The 19,258-nt window shown below is 39.6% G+C and overlaps 1 protein-coding gene across 5 annotated transcripts in view; it reads left to right on the top strand.

Annotated features, from left to right (window-relative positions):
* Positions 1-19,258, top strand: part of mast2 (microtubule associated serine/threonine kinase 2) — a 191,537-nt gene that overhangs the window by 72,615 nt on the left and 99,664 nt on the right. The window lies entirely within an intron of this gene.

Raw genomic sequence — 19,258 nt, 5'->3', positions numbered from 1 at the left:
GGAAGAAAACGCCGTGCGTGCCTGGACTTCAAATTTGACTGAAATGTGTGTTTGTTAAACGCCTTTGTTAAGATGCAGCTCAGTCTGTGGCCTTCGTCAGAGTCTGCCTCTTTATGTTTGCTTTCTCTTTCTTCAGGTAATTGAATCTCAGAGAGAGCAAAGTGCAGCCAGCTCAACACACGCATACACAAACAACACACTTATTGATCCCCCCCCCCAAAAAAAGGATTTTCTCATAATGACAGCTTTCAGACATTAGTGTTATTTTTTTCCAAACTGGCAATATTTGACATGCCACAAAGCACACATTTTGATCCACACACACACACACACACACACACACACACACACACACACACACACACACACACACACACACACACACACACACACACACACACACACACACACACACACACACACACACACACACTCTCTCTCTTTTGCCACACTCCCACATAAATACAGCTGACCCTGATTGACAGGTGGACTGATTGCTTGCGAGGATTGATTAGTAAGCTCTGGTGAGGCAGAACTTCCTTCTGTCAGTCAGAACTGCAGCTGTAATTACAAAGGATTTTTTGTCTGTCTCAATAGTTTTCAGCTAAATATCACAGTAAGCAGATACTACAGAGACTTTTATTTGCTCCAAAGATTTCTGTTGTTGCAATGATTTGAGGTGAATGGATTCCCCTCTGTTTTCTCATCAATTACGCCTTTTTCACAACTGCCCTTACGGATGGATATGGGCAAAATATTGGCAAAGCTGGACGGTACACGTAGGTGGCCGGCACAAAACTTTAAGATTCCTGCTAGGAGTGACAGGTTGTAGTTAAAACGTAACACATAAGGGTAAGTGAGTGTGGGCAGGTGAGATGCAGACACTGTTTATGAGAACTGGAATGAGTAACCACTTCTCTGTTGTGTTCCAATTTAGAGGTACCTGATTTTTTTGAAAATTATGAACTTACCTTTTAACTCCTTGCACTTATGGATTTAAATTTCGTGAAGAAAGGTATACTCCTTAGTTCGGTTGTGCAAGCATGGGGTGGCCAAGGACACTGTGCAGGGGTAGTGTACTGAGCATGTGCAACACCCATCACACTATTGTACAAGTTGGCCAAAGAAAAACTTTGAAGTAGATTGTACAAATTGTTTTGTTGGAGGGATCAAAACATAAAATTTCTTGTTGAATCCACTTTTTAGTTGACCTGATGCACAAAATAAAGAAAGAACTAAAAGCCAAAAATCTTTTTTACAGTGTGCTGGTTCCAAGAAGCCAAAATGAGACATAAACAGCTATTATTCAGTCATTCTATTTGTCAGAATAATTATTTTTGCCCCACTACCAGTTTTTAACATGTTCTTGCTAATCCTAATTTTTTTCCATATTTTTTCTGTAGCGCAATTTATTCAGATTATGAACTGGCCTATCAGATGCCTCAGTGAAAGTATGTGGTCTCACGTCAAATGTTTGAAACGTTTGATTGATAGATTTTGTGTAGCCCGCTTTCAAGTAGTAAGGGTGTGGACTTCCAACAAGCTCATTCTTAATTGGTGAGAGTGGTTACCATAGAAATGTTGACTGACTCGGATCAATCACTGCTAACTGATGCCGTCCGGCTCCAACATGGCAGCATCCGCATCAGTGACTAAATTGACTTTATTCCGCTGGAGCCAGGAGTAAGTCATTGACGTCACACTCACTCGGTCCAGTTATCACATACAACCAATCGTTCATACATGTCGAAGGGAGCAGCTTGACTCGTTTCCCTGATACAATAAAGCCTATAATATATTGAACCGTGTTCAAAAGGCAGACTGTGGGAAGACGATGGCTGGCAATAGTTCATTTGTCTAATCCATTTAGAAGTAAAACACTAAAAAAGATGAAAGCTTCTGTAAAACACATTTCATGCTGTCATAAAAGCTCTGCCCAACGTGTCCCCTCCTCCTTTCAGCACCAGCAAATGGATAGAAAAAGTGACTCTGTAAAACTACATAGTTAAATGCAATTCTGAATGAGATGAAAATGTGGCTACACCTAACATTTTTCAGACGCACCGCACCATGCAGGGCAAAGATGTGGTCTAGAGGCCTGTGTTTATTTACACTTAGGTACACACAGTGTTAGATCAGGAAATGTAATTGATTTGTTTTTTTAATTTTAAAGTTCTCGTAGCTCATTATTAGGTCAACGTTTCCAACAGCAAACTGTGGAACTTTCATGTATTCACATGCAGACTCCTGGCCTGTTTCAGTTGTGTTCTGCTAGAGGAATGGAGTTGGACCTGGAAGGAGCTGCTTTGGCAGGAGCCTGTGAACTCTCATTTTATGCATGATGGCAGAAGTTGGCTCAAGTATAGGAGCCAACTGTGTAGATTTTTTCTTTCTTTCATGTATTTATTAAAAATACAAACAAGTGTTGTTTGAAGGAAGAGTGACTTGGATTTTAAGGCTGTGGTGTCTATACTAATAAATCCAGATTAAATCCATGTTTTCCTCCCAGGTTTCAGTCGCTTTCACATAAACAGCACCTCCGTTTTTCGACCTCAGCTGTTTTTGCATTTATGTTTCATTGAGTGTTTTTAATGGGTCTGAACAGATTTACAACGGGTGAGGTAAATTATTGATAGTGTAGGGGCTCACACGGAGACGTCTTTTCTCAGTTTTATGACCTCCCTTCTGCCTTGTAAGCACTCACACATGAATTGCCGTCAATTAGTGGGTGACTTACTCCTCTTTCGGTGCAGCAGGGTGGGGCTGATCTGTGCAGGTGGAAGCTGACCCACTTGCCTCTTCGAGTCTGATGTCTATCATCAATCAGGTTAACAGGGTTACAGTAGGGCTGTTTAGCTCCAGTGTTTTGTCCTCCTGTCTTCCTCTTTGTGTCCATCTTCATCTCAAAGTTGCTTCTCGTTTCCTGTAGCTTTTGTCTGATTAGTTCTTTAGTTTGAATAAAAAAAAAAACACTTTTTGAGATTTGAATCCTGCTCATCTGGCTCCAGGCAGATTCAGTTGATATGAATCATTATCGACCCAATCCCATTACTGCTTCTTTTCTCCCCTCATCTCACACTCCCTTCCACCTCCCATGTTTCTCCTTCTTTCTCTAAAATTTCTTTTCTCTCAGTGTATTATGTTAGTAGCCATCCATCACTCTGTAGGCTATTGATTCTGCTACCAGCTTCAAGTGTTGGAGAAAATCGGCTCTGGTCCTTGGAGTGAAGTGGGAGATTCTTATTGGACATGTGCAGCCGAATCCCTACCGATTATCACAAAGTGAGAACTGTAGAACTATCTGCATTACTGTTTGAATCTGTGCAGAAGTCAATCAAATATTTGTAATTTTATCACATGAAATTACTTTCAATGCATCTTTTTAAAACTCCGCAACAATATAAAATCAGTATGGGCGCTGGATACACCTTAGTCTCAACTGCCCTTACTGCGGTTATGAAATTTAAAGATCGCAGACCCCTTGGTGAGTCCGTAGAGCCAAAATGTTTGTGCACATTAGGGTTGCACTATATGAGGAAAACTTGTGATTTACAATACTAATGACCCATATTGCAATAAGGATATAACTTGCGATACATGAACAAACCAAAAACATCATTTCCATTTTACTGCAATAGTTGAGTTTAAATAAGAGTCAACATAACTTAAATTATACTCTAAATTTCCCTCATCTACCTCGCCTCGAGCATCTAACATAAAAGGGCTCCATCCGATTGGTCAACAACGTGAAGGGGTCCATGCGATTGGTCAAATGCATAAAGGAATTAATTTGATTTGCTAAATACTTCAAGCTGCCATAAGATGGTTTTAGCACATTTAAGGTACCGGTTACCATTTATCGCATTTTTTGCTGTCTTTTGCGATATACATATTCCACAGCTTGATATCGCAATAACGCTACATTTGCAGACAACAGGCTGTAGTAAACTCTTTAAGAACATATAAAGGTACATGTAGAAGTAGAAGTTGGTAAGTCACAGGCATCTTGGACACATTTTTCATTTTTTTCCAACCCCCATCCCACCCATAAACCCTGTGCGCTTCTCAAGGGGCCCATTAGTGTTGTTCAACTGATAAGTGCGCACTCCTTGGGTGTCCGCTGAGCGCTCCTTGTGGTGCACACTGACCATTAGTAATTAGGAAATTAGACAATCAGAGTGTAGTACATGTAGGCATCCTACTGACATGTATCATCTGTACTCTCGCATTCACAGTCAGTACAAGCACCTCACTAATCACTAGAGTGTGGGATAAAGGCCCCATGCCACAGCACCACCCATACATCATATGTGTGTGGTTATCCTTACAAATACTTCACAATATTCTTATCACGGGCATTATGGCTTTGACCCATACGGGTGTATGTGACTAAGATTCAGGTTCAGCTTGACCTCATGAAAGAAGCTTCTTCATCCTCCAGGTCATCCAGGAGTTCAGGGTTCCAATTTAGATTATGAATTCAGTCAGAAACTGTGACTTAATCTCACATCATACGTAAATGTTATGCTGATTATTTTTGAGGATAAAACCTTCAAAAATCAAGATTTAAAGAGCTGGTTCAATCTCTACAGCATGTTTCATTGGGAAGGAAGATGAGGGAGGGTTTGTTAGACGAAACACTTCTTAACATGAAAGACTCATTTAATCAGGGACAGTAGAAAATTATTTAAGTAAAAAACTGCTGTTATCTGTGCATATAGTGCAGACATACAGTCTACTCTTTACTCCTCACCTAGTGGGACGTTTACTTTGAAGTGTTAAAGGACTCTATCTATTGGGAAAGCAAATGTGCATGAACTCTTAAAGACCACTCATCCTCCAGTCTTTGTGCAGTGTTTGCTGTTTTTCTCACACGGCTTTTCTGTTCCCGCTCTTTATCAGACAGACGTAAAGGTTACAAGTTCAAATGTGGTGAACTTGTAATTTCTTCTCTCCTTATCACAGGCATTGCTCATGTTTGCGATCAGTGCTTGTCTTTGTTTTTTTTATTTATTTTTGAACCACTGAGTCCTTCTTTCGATCAGACGATTGCATTGAAGATCCATTCCGCTAAAAATTACGGTCAAAATGTTATCACTGATTATCTCTGTGATCAAATCGTTGTCAATCAGGAATTATCAGGAGATGATAAAATGCTGTGCCAATGGTCCCGCCCACAACCTGGAGGCAAATTTCTAAAGAACCACTGCCGCTCTGCAGAAACTATGTCCTAGAAAAAAACTCAGGTTTTTTTATTTTGGCTAAAAACAACATAATCAGAATTAAAAGACCACTGGGAACACTTTGAAAATAGATCAAAAGACGATCGGAGTGGGACTTTAAGAGAAGGAAAAACAAGCTGTTTTGGTCTCATTCCAGTTGTTCAGTCACATGTGAGGAGGATAGGGTTATAAATCAAACAACCCCAATCTGTCAGGTATTGATTTTCCTTTTTAGTTCTGCTTTTATTATTATTTTTGTTTACTGTCAAAAGAGGGAAAGATATAAATAATTATGACATAGTGCCAGCTCTCCCTGATGTCCAGCAAAAGCAGCAAACATTATTTAGTGACGTTGTGTTTATTCTTCCTGTTTGTTTTCCTGAAAAAGCTCAAATCTGGGGTCCAGCTCCTTTGTCATGGTGAAGTGTTCTATGCGTCACACAGGCTCACTTCTTCTTCACATCATCTGCGCCTTTAGAAGTTGCAGTTGACAGGATTCCTGTCTATGTGGTGTCTTTGGATGCACATTTACGTCTAACAGCAAATATGATTGATTTCAAGCTTACTACTTAGTACAGCAAGCTGCTTTAGTCAAATGAGATGCAGTTGTGACTGCTTTTCACTACCACATCTGGTTGAACCTACTTTCTTTTTTCTAAAATGAACTGCTGCTGCAGTTTAGACATTTCCCATCACTTTTATAACTTCTCTTAGGAATAATTTGTATTCCTCAGGATTGAAAACAATAGAAAATTTACCCAATTTGTCTCCGTTTGTTTTAGAGTATTTATATTTATTTTATTGCTGGAACCATCCCTGTTTTCTAGTTTTAGCAGGTATTGATTTTCCTTTTTAGTTCTGCTTTTATTATTATTTTTGTTTACTGTCAAAAGAGGGAAAGATATAAATAATTATGACATAGTGCCAGCTCTCCCTGATGTCCAGCAAAAGCAGCAAACATTATTTAGTGACGTTGTGTTTATTCTTCCTGTTTGTTTTCCTGAAAAAGCTCAAATCTGGGGTCCAGCTCCTGTGTCATGGTGAAGTGTTCTATGCGTCACACAGGCTCACTTCTTCTTCACATCATCTGCGCCTTTAGAAGTTGCAGTTGACAGGATTCCTGTCAATGTGGTGTCTTTGGATGCACATTTACCTTTTCATTCAGCTTTTAAAAAACAAACAAACACCGAAGCCATCTTTTAAATTAAAGCCTCAACAGCCATTGCAATAACAGAACATCGTTTTTAGTTCTGTGCGCTGAAAATCCAAAAATAAAGAATCAAAGAAAAAAAACAAGAATAAACCTTGCAAATTGTTGTAAAATTGTATTTTTGAACATAAGATAATGATGTTTTGCCAAACGCTGAGAGACTCTTGAGTGGATATTTCTTTGTTAATGCAGTTTTTCAGTGTCCATTTCGCTCTAATGGTCATCTATTTTCCTCTCATCGTCATTGCCACTGGCTTTTATTGCATTCAAAAACTGGAATCCATTAAGGGAGGGAAAAATGCAGTTCTCCGTCAAATCTGTTGTGCTTTTTCTGCTGCGATCGTAGACGTCATTAATTCTTCCATTAGTTTGATTATAAACAGAGAAGTTTCTAAAACATATTAATACATTGAATTAATTCTTAAATCAAGTGGCCGCGTTACTGCAGAGATTTTTTAAATTAGAAATCAGAATCATTAGAGCATACTATTTAACAAAAAGTAATTGGAGTTAATAATAACAGCCTCTCCTGGCATTGTCAATCATCAGGATGATGACGTAACATCTGGACTGAGACACACTGGTACCACGTCTAACAGCAAATATGATTGATTTCAAGCTTACTACTTAGTACAGCAAGCTGCTTTAGTCAAATGAGATGCAGTTGTGACTGCTTTTCACTACCACATCTGGTTGAACCTACTTTCTTTTTTCTAAAATGAACTGCTGCTGCAGTTTAGACATTTCCCATCACTTTTATAACTTCTCTTAGGAATAATTTGTATTCCTCAGGATTGAAAACAATAGAAAATTTACCCAATTTGTCTCCGTTTGTTTTAGAGTATTTATATTTATTTTATTGCTGGAACCATCCCTGTTTTCTAGTTTTACCTGAAAGACCAGATCACTTTGGATTGATGGGACAAACAACAATATCTGAGTGAGTTCAAATTAGGAAAAGCTACATTCAGTTTGTCAAAGTATTTCAGCTTTTTAACTGCTGTGTTAGATAAACAATCAGATGAGAACTGGAGCAAGTGTGTGTGACATCACCCATTATAAATGGATTACTTCCAGCTCCAATGAAAAGAAACCAATTCAGTCGCCACTATTTTGTCATACAGAGAAGCCGCCATGATGGAACCAGAAATTGTCAGTAAGCAGTGATTGGTCTGAGTAATCTTTTCTATGGCAGCCAATCAGGAGTGAGCTTACTGGAAGTCCACACTCCTACCACTTGAAAGCGGCTACACAAAATCTGTCAGTCAAATGTTTCGAACGTTGGACGTGAGACCACATGCTTTTATTGAGGCAGCTGATTGGTCATGACAAATATCATGACTAAAATTGGGATTACTAAGAACATTTCCAGGAAAAAAGAATCTGATTAAGAATGGTTAGTCTGTTGTTTCTCTAGAGATTTTGGCTCTCTACGGGATTTTGGCTTCATGAAGCCAGCAGGTACTTCCTGTTTGGAACGCCCAAGGGGAGGGGTCACTCAGTCCAGGTCTCATATTCAGACGGTGGATCAGACGATGTGTTTTTCTTATTGCTGGGACGCTTGGCTGCAAAACTGTTAGTTTTTTATGTCCTGGCTAAGGAATCTCAGAAGTACGATGGAGTGTTAGGGCCACCGTAATAGAAAAAATAAAACTTATTGGAATAAAGTCATAAAATCCCAACAGAAAAGTCATAAAGTTATAGAAAAGTCACATTTTGAGAAAAAATTGTACAATTATGCTTCAGAAAGTTGTAATTTTTCTAGGAAAAGGCTTTTAAAATGTTTCAACAAAGATAATAAAAATATTTCATGTTAGGTGTTTTTTTGCATTTAAAAAATGCTCAAAAATCCTGCTAAATCTGCTTAAGTTTTTTTTAAATATATATATTTTTTAAATATTTTCACAAAATTATGACTTTTCAGAAGACTGTGATTTTTTTTCTTGTAAAATTTAAACACATGTAAGATTTAATACTCGAAAATTGTTGCCTTATTCCTCAATTTTACGACTTTATTCTTGTAAAATATGTTGGCTTTATCTCATAATTTTATGACTTTCTTTTCAAATGCTTTTTTTCCCCGTTTATGGTGGCCCTAATACTCTGTCGTACAGAAAAAAAACATTTATTTTTTTTCCCTGACTGAACAATACATCCTCTGCATGAAACGTGTAAAGTTTGTGAGTCAGTTAGAAATTTTCCGAGCTTCTGTCATCCACTCCATCCATCTTCGTCTTTGTCATCCTGTCTCTTAGGTTTATGTACGTCACTGACATCTCTGATTTATTTAAACCTTCTGCTTTTCTGGGCCGCCCCTCTTACATTACATTATCCGTTGACATTTACTAAATCACATTTAGACATTTGTGAATGAATTTTGAATCTTCTGCATCCAATGGACCTTAAGAGTTTCCTCCACAACCCTGACATGTTTATTCAGTAGATGGAATTTTTTTTTTTATTTTTTTTTAGGAAAGCTAATGCAGTTTGTTTCCTAATGTCTGACAACAAAATTTGAATTTGAAGCTTCCATCAGTCGTACATTACCTGAGATGTCATTGCAGTACATTACCCAGAATAGGAGACTTCCTGCTCCTCACTTACACCAGCAAATGTATTCAAGGTCCTCTTCTGTTTGGGAGGGGGGTAATTTAGTTTCCCACAAATCTCCCTCCTCCAAGGGGGAAGTGGAAATTCAATTGTGTTTCCATCTTTTATGTACTCTCCCCCCTCCCGTCTGCTTCTGCTTATCTTCAATTTCTTCTTCATTTTCATCCCTTCTGTTTGTTTGTCTCAGAAAACCGCCTTTACTTCTTTATTAGCTGAATAAATGTGTAGTTTAGTCCGCTCATACCATCTTCAGTTCCTACAAATTTAGACTTTTAAGTGATGAATTCACACAGACATGCTGTTCCTGTAGCTTTCAAGCAACTGTGTTTTTCACCAAACTTTACTCATTTGTGTTTGGGATTCAGCCTTAGCCTCTCACCCTTTCCACACAAACAATGTGATGAAGGATGAAGCTCTGCAGTCTGACACCAGCATGATGGAGAGACTCCTCCAATCCTGCAGTTAGAGCACAAACTGCCTCTCCCAGTTTCTCAAATTTCATCAATCAGTTAAAAACGACACCAGTTTCTAGGGGAAAAAGGAAAAAAAATGAGTCTGTTTATTTTTAATATGCTGTGGGATTAAAAGATGTTACATCAGATCTGTTTAGAAGCTTAAATAGACAAAAACAAGGTTCAATAACTGACGGAGAAAAACTCCTCTTCATCATGTAAAACCAAACATATTGCTATACCAGAGACGCATCAGCAGCAAAAACAACAAAGCAGGAGCCCACCCACCTTCATAACTTTTGTTTTCTGTGACTATACTGTTAGGAATGCTGAACCATGAGGTAATGATCAGATATTCGGGTGAAGTGAGTCCCCATGCTGGGCTTTGTTTGATCAGATTCACCTCTGTAAGCGTTACCTGCTGCAAGTCCACCTCAGTTCCTGCTTCTACTTTTCATTTCCGCTGAACAGACGGCTGGTTTGGTTCTTCACGGTCACTCCTGCTGCAAGGCACAGTAACAGATGGAGACCAGAGCAACAAAAGCCTGTCGCCCTGTAGGAAGTCGCTGCGCCTGCATGCAGGCGACATTGTTTGTTGTTGCTGCTAAAAAATGTCTCGTGTCGGTCCACTGTACGCTCAGTGAACAAACAATGAAGCACACACACACACCCAAACACACACACACACACACACCCACACACACACACACACGTTGTTAACTCCAGTGTGAACTCCCTGACCTGCTGATAAAACACGAATGCACAAATAATGAGATAGAGTTCAGCTCCAAATAGTGAAAGGAACCACAGAATTTTCCACAAGCTCAGATTGTGTGTTTGTGTGTGCATGCGTTTGTGGGACTTTTGTATTGTCTGGAGATTGTTTCCCAGTGTGCCGTCTCTCCCCTGACAGCCGATCACCCTCCTCTGTAATCAGATCCCGCTTTGGCCATGCACTTCTGGCTCTCGGGGACAGATTTAATAAACATCATGTGGCAGCAGATCATAAACGTGGTTTCCAGTTCTGTGGTTTATGTCGGGAATCTGGGCTGATCTGCAGCGACACCAGAAATCTGATTCTTTTCCTGTGCTGGTCAGAAAGCATCAGATTTTAAGACTATTTCTCAAAATAATGGATTCATGGGTTTAGATTCATGTCTAAAGTCTATAGTTCTATTTAATCTGAAGGGATTCTTTTTTTTTTTTGTAGCTCTTTTTGGGACATTTGTAATAAAAATGGGGAAAAATGTAGTTACCTTCACTTGGCATTTAGAACATATTACATTTTTATTAGATAAAGGTTTATTAAAGTCCTGCTTAAATTTAAGTAAAAAGTAATTCAATCATCAAAGTAATTTGATTACATGTCAGTTAATTTGTAAAAATTATTATTTTTTTACTGTCTCAGCAGTGCTTTAGCAGCTCACACCCGTTTTTCTTTTTTTAAATTCTGGTTTTATTGTTCAATTTTTTGCAATACCACCTCTACAACAAGCTGCTGTATCAAGAACTGTGCAATTTTGTGAAGATTTGTATTTTTGAAATTTTGAAATTTAAAGCAACCAAATGGAAATGGAGGTGGTTTACTGGCATTCAGTCACACAAGATCACAGTCAGGCCTCTCCAGGTGTCCTAAAAGAAATATAACTCATACCTTGAAATGTTGAGAGATTTCTAAGTTCAGCCACAAAACAAAATGTAACATTGCAGTTGTCATGAATTATTAGATCCCTTACAGTATATTGTTGTTTGGTCATCTCATAAGCAGCTATAGGTCCAGTAACATTATGGCTTTTTTATGTACATAACTAACAAGATCAAAATGTCTTGAACAGATGAATGTCATTAAAACATCTGAATAGCTAAAGCAGATAGAATACAAACTGAGACGGCATGTCAGATGTGGGAAGACCAAACCGGTCTCGTTTAGAGCTGGTTCTTATATCTAACATATACACAGACTGGCATCTGTGCTTTACAGCTATAAAAGAATGGAGATGGCATTGACTATCAAAGCCTGTCGTCTACTGTCATGAACAGATGAGAAACCACAGCGGGGGGTTTGTTTGGGCTGCATATAGTTCACTGTAAAGTCTGTGCAAACAACATTTTCCTCACCTAATTGGTCTGAAAGGGACTCTGCAGCAGGAGGGGGGGTTTGAACCTCGCTTCATTTGATAAGTTATGATCAAATGGAAAATATTTTCACAGAAGTGAAAGCAGCCCCACAGAAAAAACATCTTCACTGCACAGGGGGAAAAAGTCAACGTTTTTATCTGACATCTGGAGCACAGCCCAAATAATTAGACTTTTAACTCCAGTGACAAATAAATCCTTTCTTAATAAAAACACAGGAATTTTTAAGAATAAAATCTTTCAGTGGGCTTCATGACAGGAAAACACACCTTGGGGTTGAACTTTTATACTTTATAAACCAAAGGCTAAGAAACAAATGTGGTACTTTGATACACCTGATATCTTTTTACTTGCACTGTTCTGTAAATAGCTTTTTAAATTATAATACCTTGATGTCTGTATTAATGCTACATTTTCTTGTTTTTGCTTTTTTTTTAAACTTAATTCTAAGTCTTTTTTCCCTCTGCTGTCAGTTGCTATGGTGACAAACAAATTTCCCACGTGTGGGATCAATAAAGTATCTCTGATTCTGATTCTGATTGAGGATTTCTGAAGAAGGATTATAAATATTGTTGCTTACCAGATATTTTTTCCCCAGTCCAAAACAAAGGTTTATTTTCCTCTTTGAAATTCGTCCGGCAGAAAATCATTATTAGTTTCCTTCCCGGTTGTGCTGTTAAAGATTGTTTGGCATCAGGATTTCTTTGGCTGATGCTCAGTTTATGCAAAAGTTGAGCTTCCTTTGAAGACCACAGATTGATTTTAGAGTTCAGAAATCTGACTTTTATGTGTCGTGTCTCAGTTCTGACCTGAGGCCTTTTAGCTGGGATTTGACAGGAATCTTAATCAAACAGGATAAATCAAACACTTGCTGTTTTTAAATATACTAACTAAATCTTTCCAAAGCGGTTTACAAACTTTGCTGCAAGAAGACATCCTAGTATCCTGCAAAACTCTAGTATTTATCTGTACATTTTAAATACAGGCTGATAAGGTAAGTCAAGAATAAGATAGACACATGTTTTTTGGTAAGATCTAGAGGAATTGGAGTACATGAAGTTCATGAGCTTAGCTGTGAGAAGTCCACATTTTCCTACACTAAGTCACCGGAACTTAAATGATTAAAGCCTTAGTCCCAACTGCCCTTACGGGTGGATTTCAGCTGTCTGCAGGCAAACCTGCACGGGGCAACAAGGTAGCCTGCACGAAATCTCAAGGTGGAAGACCACTTGATGAGCTTGTAGAGCGAAAATGTTCATGTACTTTTTTTGTATGGGCATGGTGGGGTTACAGGTTGCAGCGAACACTTGTACAACACCTAAGGGTAAGTAAGAGGGACGCTAGAGAGACGCAGGCGAGTCAACGTATTTTCAAAAAAAAAAAAATTCAGCTCTCCAAAGCCCTGCACACTGCACAAGGGGCCCCTTGCGAGCAGCCTGATTGTTAGAAATGAGGAATTTAGACAATGTGGTTTGTGTGTGCGTCCTACGAATGATGTATTATCTCTTAGGTATTAAGACCCTGTGCATGAGGCATTTGGGCATTTGCTCACATCTCACTAATGACTAAAGTGCTGCTTTAGGGCACCGTACAACAGCATCTCAAGCGTGTGCAACTCACATTACAAATACTTAACGATACTCTTACCACACAGACGTTCCATTTTCATGAAATCTCTTAAGGTGGCCAGACGAGCCTCAAGTAAACTGCAAGAGACACCTGCAGTCATCCTATTAAAGCCAACAAGGTCAAATTGAACCACTTTCATTGACATACAAATTCTTTCAAGTGTTTAAATGGGAAAGGAAAGCTGTGGTTTTCGTTACAAGTCAGATTGGTGCAAATATTTCACAATATGATGAAGACTGTGCGCTTCAGGACGTGTTACTCTGCATAGACTGGTTGGAGAAGCGAGGCTAAATGAGAATTTTTATCTCTGCCTTTGCCAACAGCAAAATGAAAGCTGTTGCAATAATGTTTTGTATTCTGAAAATGTGTCTAGTTCTGCTCAAGATTTAGTTGAGTTGAAAAGTTGAGTTTTCTGCTGCAGCAGCAAACAGCTCAGTTTGTGGACGTCAGCTGGAGGAGGCTCCTGCTGGGACTGATGCTGCGGCAAATTAACTTCTAACCCAACACCAATTTATAATCTGCAGAATGCTTTATTTTCTTTTACACCACAGTTGGGAATTAAAGTGGCAAACTACAACAGTCATGTTGTTTCTCTCTTTTGCCCAGTTTTTTTTCAGGTTATCCTCTTTTTTTTCTTATCTTCTCTCATCTCTCTGTCAAGCTTTTTCAGACTTACTCAGCATTTTCTTATCACCCTCCCCTCCAGTGGGGATAAAAGCTTATGCAACACCACCTTCCTCTCTTCTCATTACTAAAAATGGAAGAACCTCTACTTATGTGCCTTTCAGTCGGTTGGAACGACAGTGAACCTTTCAGGGACGTTTAGGGGAAATGTCTTTACACATTTGTTTTCAAAATTGGTCAAAAATGTGTAGTAGTTTTGTTGTCGACTAAATCAAACAGATAAATAGACAGGTGAGCTCATGTTAAGGCTATTCCAGAGGAATCTTTGTTTGTTTGTTTTACTGTCACTTTGACAAAGCTGTTTCTTTACAGAAATGCTCTCACAAAAATAGAAAATGTTTCAGGAAATTTTATTTTTTGGTGCTAAACTATAAAGACCCACTCTGATTAAACCTTTGTAGTTTTGGTTGTTGTAACTAGTTCTTGTTGCATTTTTCTCATGGTGGAGGACATATATGAAGAAAATTAAGCTTAGAATTGCATTTCTTAGTATTTCTTAATTCAAATTGTTGTGTGTCAGGAGCAGACAAAAAATACCGTTGGAAAAAGCTTTTAGCTGTGATGTTGGTGCTACAGTCAGCAAGTCATAAACTCCCTGCTGCTGTCCATGCTGATGCACCCAATTGCAGATCAATAAATCCATGTACGTCTTTGTTTTCTTTGTCCAAACTGGTACCTGACTCAAAACTGTACCGCTGGATGGCTCCAATGTTGCTCACCATTTCTGTTGCACCGCTACTGTTGGGTTGGGGTGTGAGGGGCTGTAAGCTAGCGGGTGAGAGTGTAAACAGAACGATCAGTTATGGCTGATAGGAATGGGGGGCGGGGTTGCTCCACGCCAGCAGTCTCATCCACAATGCAAAGTAGAATTTGCTACTACTTTCTAACTTTAGCTGCTTTGCAGAAACCGTGTCCTAGAAAATAGTCATAATCAGAATTAAAAGATCACTGTGAAACTTTTTACAAAGATGATCGAAGAGAGGTTTCAATTTTTGCTGGTTATCTTCTGTGTGTTTTTAGGCAGTTTTAGGGAAGATGTCGGCCTTAGACGCTCTCATCTCTGATCTGTGGTCTGTAACAAACGTCTTCATGTTTAATTCAGGTTCAGCTTTTCTCCTGCTGTGTTGAAGCTCACTCTCTCTTTCTCACAGCTGATGGTGACCAGTGCTCACACACACACACGCATACACGCGTGCGCACTCACACACAGGGCCCCCACGCACTCTTCTGGGAGCCCCACCCCTTAGCTTGGCTGTTGTTTGGGGCCCTGGTGACTTCTGTCCAGGCAATGTAGCAAACTTACATTTTTTATAAGTTGCATCTAAACTGTTCTTATTCTGGCTTGGATCTGTTTGACATGGGAGCCCCTACCAGGGGCAGCAGTAGGGCTGGGTCTGAATCCAAAGTTTTCATTATTCAGACTTTAAAGTCAATCCCAGTCCTTAAGTGATACTTTTTTCAACACAAATCTTAAGAAAACACATTATCTTGTAGGTTTTATCGTTGAAGCTTTCCTAGTTTTCTCTTAAAGTAATACATGAAGACATAAAGCACCAAAGTGTTATTAACACAACATAATGTTGTGTTATAAATGCTGTTATTCACCTGCTGCAACGTGCTCACTCTCACCTGGATGGAGGGGGACACACTGTGAGGGTCACATTCTTTGATTTCTCCAGTGCGTTCAACACCATCCAGCCCTGGTTATTGGGTGAGAAGCTGCAGCGGATGGGTGTGGGCGGCGCCTTAGTCTCCTGGATCATTGACTACTTGTCAGACAGGCCGCAGTTTGTCCGGCTGGGTGGTGTCCTGTCTGACGTGGTGACAAGCAGTGTGGGGGCCCCACAAGGAACTGTGCTCTCTCCCTTCCTGTTCACTTTATACACCAGTGACTTCCAGTACAACTCAGAGTCTTGCCATCTTCAGAAGTTCTCTGATGACTCTGCTGTTGTTGGCTGCATTAATGGTGGGCGGGAGGAGGAGTACAGGGATCTTGTGGATGAATTTGTGAGATGGTCTGGAGAAAACAACCTGCAGCTGAATGTGGAAAAGACCAGAGAGATGGTGATGGACTTCAGGAAGAAACCACCAGCTTCCCAGCCTCTCAGCATCCTTGGCAGAGAGGTGGCAGAGGTAGAGGAGTACAAGTACTTGGGAGTAATCATCGACAACAGACTGAGCTGGAAGAGCAACAGCACTGCTGTGTATAAGAAGGCCAGCAGCAGACTCCATTTCCTGAGGAGGCTGAATTCCTTCAACGTGTGCAGCAAGATGCTTGAAATAATCTACCAGTCTGTTGTGGCCAGCACTCTGTTCTTCTCGGTGGTCTGCTGGGGGGGCAGCATATCTGCTAGGGACAGCAATAGACTGAACAAACTGATCCGAAGAGCTGGCTCTGTAATTGGTTGCAAAATGGACACGTTTGAATCTGTGATGGAGAGGAGGACTTTAAATAAACTGGTATCCATCATGGATAATCCTGAGCATCCTCTCCATCCTGTACTGGACGGTCAGCGGAGCTCCTTCTCCAACAGACTAAGGCAGCTTCGCTGTCACACAAACCGCTTCAGGAGATCTTTCATTCCTCACTCCATTGGACTCTATAACTTGTCATCCATGTGCAATAGATAAAGTCATTTATGGTCCGTCTATTTTCTCTCTCCTGATGTGGCATGCAATACGACTGTGCTAATTCACTGATGTTTCTTTCCGATTGATTGTTTTGGTTCTCTGTCATCTATTGTGTGTAAGTTTGTATCTTGAGCCTAACGCCGACGCTGCAACAACTGAATTTCCCAAGCTGGGATCAATAAAGTATCTTTATCTTATCTTTATCTTATCTTTAATAAACACACATTCTTAATGAAGTTAAGAATGTCAAAACTATACTAAGTGATTAAACTGCTGGGCATTAAAAACTCTTTTAACTATAGAATAGACTAGGAAATATATTTGTAAAAACTGTCATTTCAGGATCTTTACCTCATGTAATCTGTGCTTTAGAGTTCATCCAACTTCACCCAGCCATCCATGAAGCACCACGATAAAGCCACATACAGTATATCTGGGGACCGTTTATAGTGTCCATCTCCTTTTACTGTATGTGGTGTGAAGCTGCTGCTCAGAGTAAAAGTATCCCACACTTTCAGATTTAATTTATAAACTATGACAAAACATAGGATGGTAATAAATCCAGAAAAAAAACCCAGAAACCCTCCAGAGTTGTATTTTTTTACCAGCTCCACTTATCTCCCTCCTGTCAGCCCACAGACTCACAGATTAGGTGTATGGCTCTCAGAAAGCCTGACCCTGATTGCTAAAAGTGGTTCTACCCTGAGAAACGGACATGTGAGGACGTCTGGGAAGACAAGGGAAGGAAAATGCTGTTTTAGCAGTTCTGTGTCATTGACAAAGAGGCCCCACTTTAATTAACCCTCAATCCAGCAGAGACGAAGCTGAGCACCACCAAGCTCTTGCTTTAATTAGTTGTGTTTGGAACTGAAGAAAACACAGTCCTGCTTTCATCATCTGTCTGTCAGTCATCCTCCAACTGACCTCGTTTTATCAACCATACAGCTGTGAGGAACCAAGGTTTTAAAACAAAATGCAACACCAACTTCTGGAAAAAGATCTAACTCTTTGTTACAAATGCATTTTCTTTAGTCAATTTAGCCTTTTTTTAAAAACCTAATAATGTCTTTACTTTTCTCTCCTTTATCAGGCACATTTATTTTATGGATTTGACTCTAAACCTGACTGATCCCATCATCCACCTTCTGATTTCTCACCTTCTGTGTTTGAGTTCTCTTTTGTGCATTTTTCAAAAGGGAAAACTGAGTGTGTTTACAAGAAAGAAAATACAAATAACAGGGGAAAAAATGGTATTAAGCTGTAAATAAAGGGCACTGATTGGCTAGTTTAAGGTCAGGGTTAGAAATTTGAAAATCAAACATTCCTGACTGATTATTCTGTGCCTCTCTGGTGTTTTTGTTGGGTTTTTGCTGAGATATGAATACTTCAAAAATCTGAATCCTCAGACAGCTTTGTGTGAAATGTTATCTATTCCAACATTACACATCTTAATAAATGGGAAATATTTCAAAAGGAAAGAAGAGGATTTCCAATAAGCTGCTGATAAAAACACGAGTCAAACAAGTTCACCGAGTGGCCTGAAAATGGAAACTGAAAACGTCAGGAGGGGCTGCATGATTGTTGCAGAGGGTCCACTTGAAAATGGAAATCTTTCAAAAAGGGGTCTGCAGCCTCAATACTGGCAGGAAGTATACATGAGTTGATAATTCAAACACAACGGCAGCAGCAGCTTTTTTAGTGTTCTGGATTTTAGAAGCAGGCAGTCAGACAGCATCTATTGAGTGAGTTGGTGTGGGTCAGCCTCTTTGTGTCCGTGTGAACATTCCTCTTTGAGGCCTTTTTGACCTCTGCTCTCATTAATGCAGGGGCTCCAACCAGAAGCCGGTTGGCTCCTTCTCACAACCGCAGACAGCAGAAGAGCCGCTCTGAACGCCTCAGTCTGTCACTTCAGCTTGCTGCTCAACTTCCAAATGGTCCGTTCATCCTCATCAGATTTCTTACCTCACAGCTCTGTGAGTGTCGGTACAAAAAGCGTAGGAGGACACCAGACAACCAGGCCTCCGTCTATCTTTTCATTTGTCAGCCCTCGCTCATGCTTTCTAGGTCTCGGTCTGTTTGTTGCGGAGGAGTCTGAGCCGTTAAAAACGACTGATCAACTTCTCACTGAATCAAGGCTGTTTCACCTCTCAGACAGATTGTAAAATGACGACGACTTCACACACTAATAATCCTCCCTTCACTTTTAATTCATTTGAAGGAATTTACATTTTTCACGCTCTGAATGTGTTCAGGTTTGTGTTTGGACCAAACATGTAAATATTCCCTGGAGCCTCAGCAATTCAAAGGACAGGAGCAGATTTCCCGCACATTCCTTATGAAAGTCTCACTTGAACTATATTTTATCTATTTTAAAGGCATTCCCAGTGGTCTTCTAATCATGATTGTGATGTCTTTAATCAAAAAGCCTGTGCCATTATTTCAGCTTAAAACGTGAGAAGCGTCAAAGTTGAATGGGCGCTTTGAAATAGCTCAGAAATGATCAGAGTGGCTATTTAATGCTTTTTTTTAAAGTAAAAAAAACTTATTTTAACTAATTCTGAAGAGTAACAGGCCTAAATCCCTTCCTCTTGTACACTTTTGGAACTCTCAATATCATAGAAATCCTTTGAGTTGATATATTTCCTTTTTAAACAGTAATGATTGTTCTCTACTGCTGCTGAAAC

Source organism: Oryzias latipes, chromosome 4 (assembly GCF_002234675.1).
Source record: "Oryzias latipes chromosome 4, ASM223467v1".
Classification (NCBI taxonomy): domain Eukaryota; kingdom Metazoa; phylum Chordata; class Actinopteri; order Beloniformes; family Adrianichthyidae; genus Oryzias; species Oryzias latipes.
The sequence above is the reverse complement of the archived record's forward strand: the minus strand, read 5'-3'. Positions and strand labels throughout refer to the sequence as shown.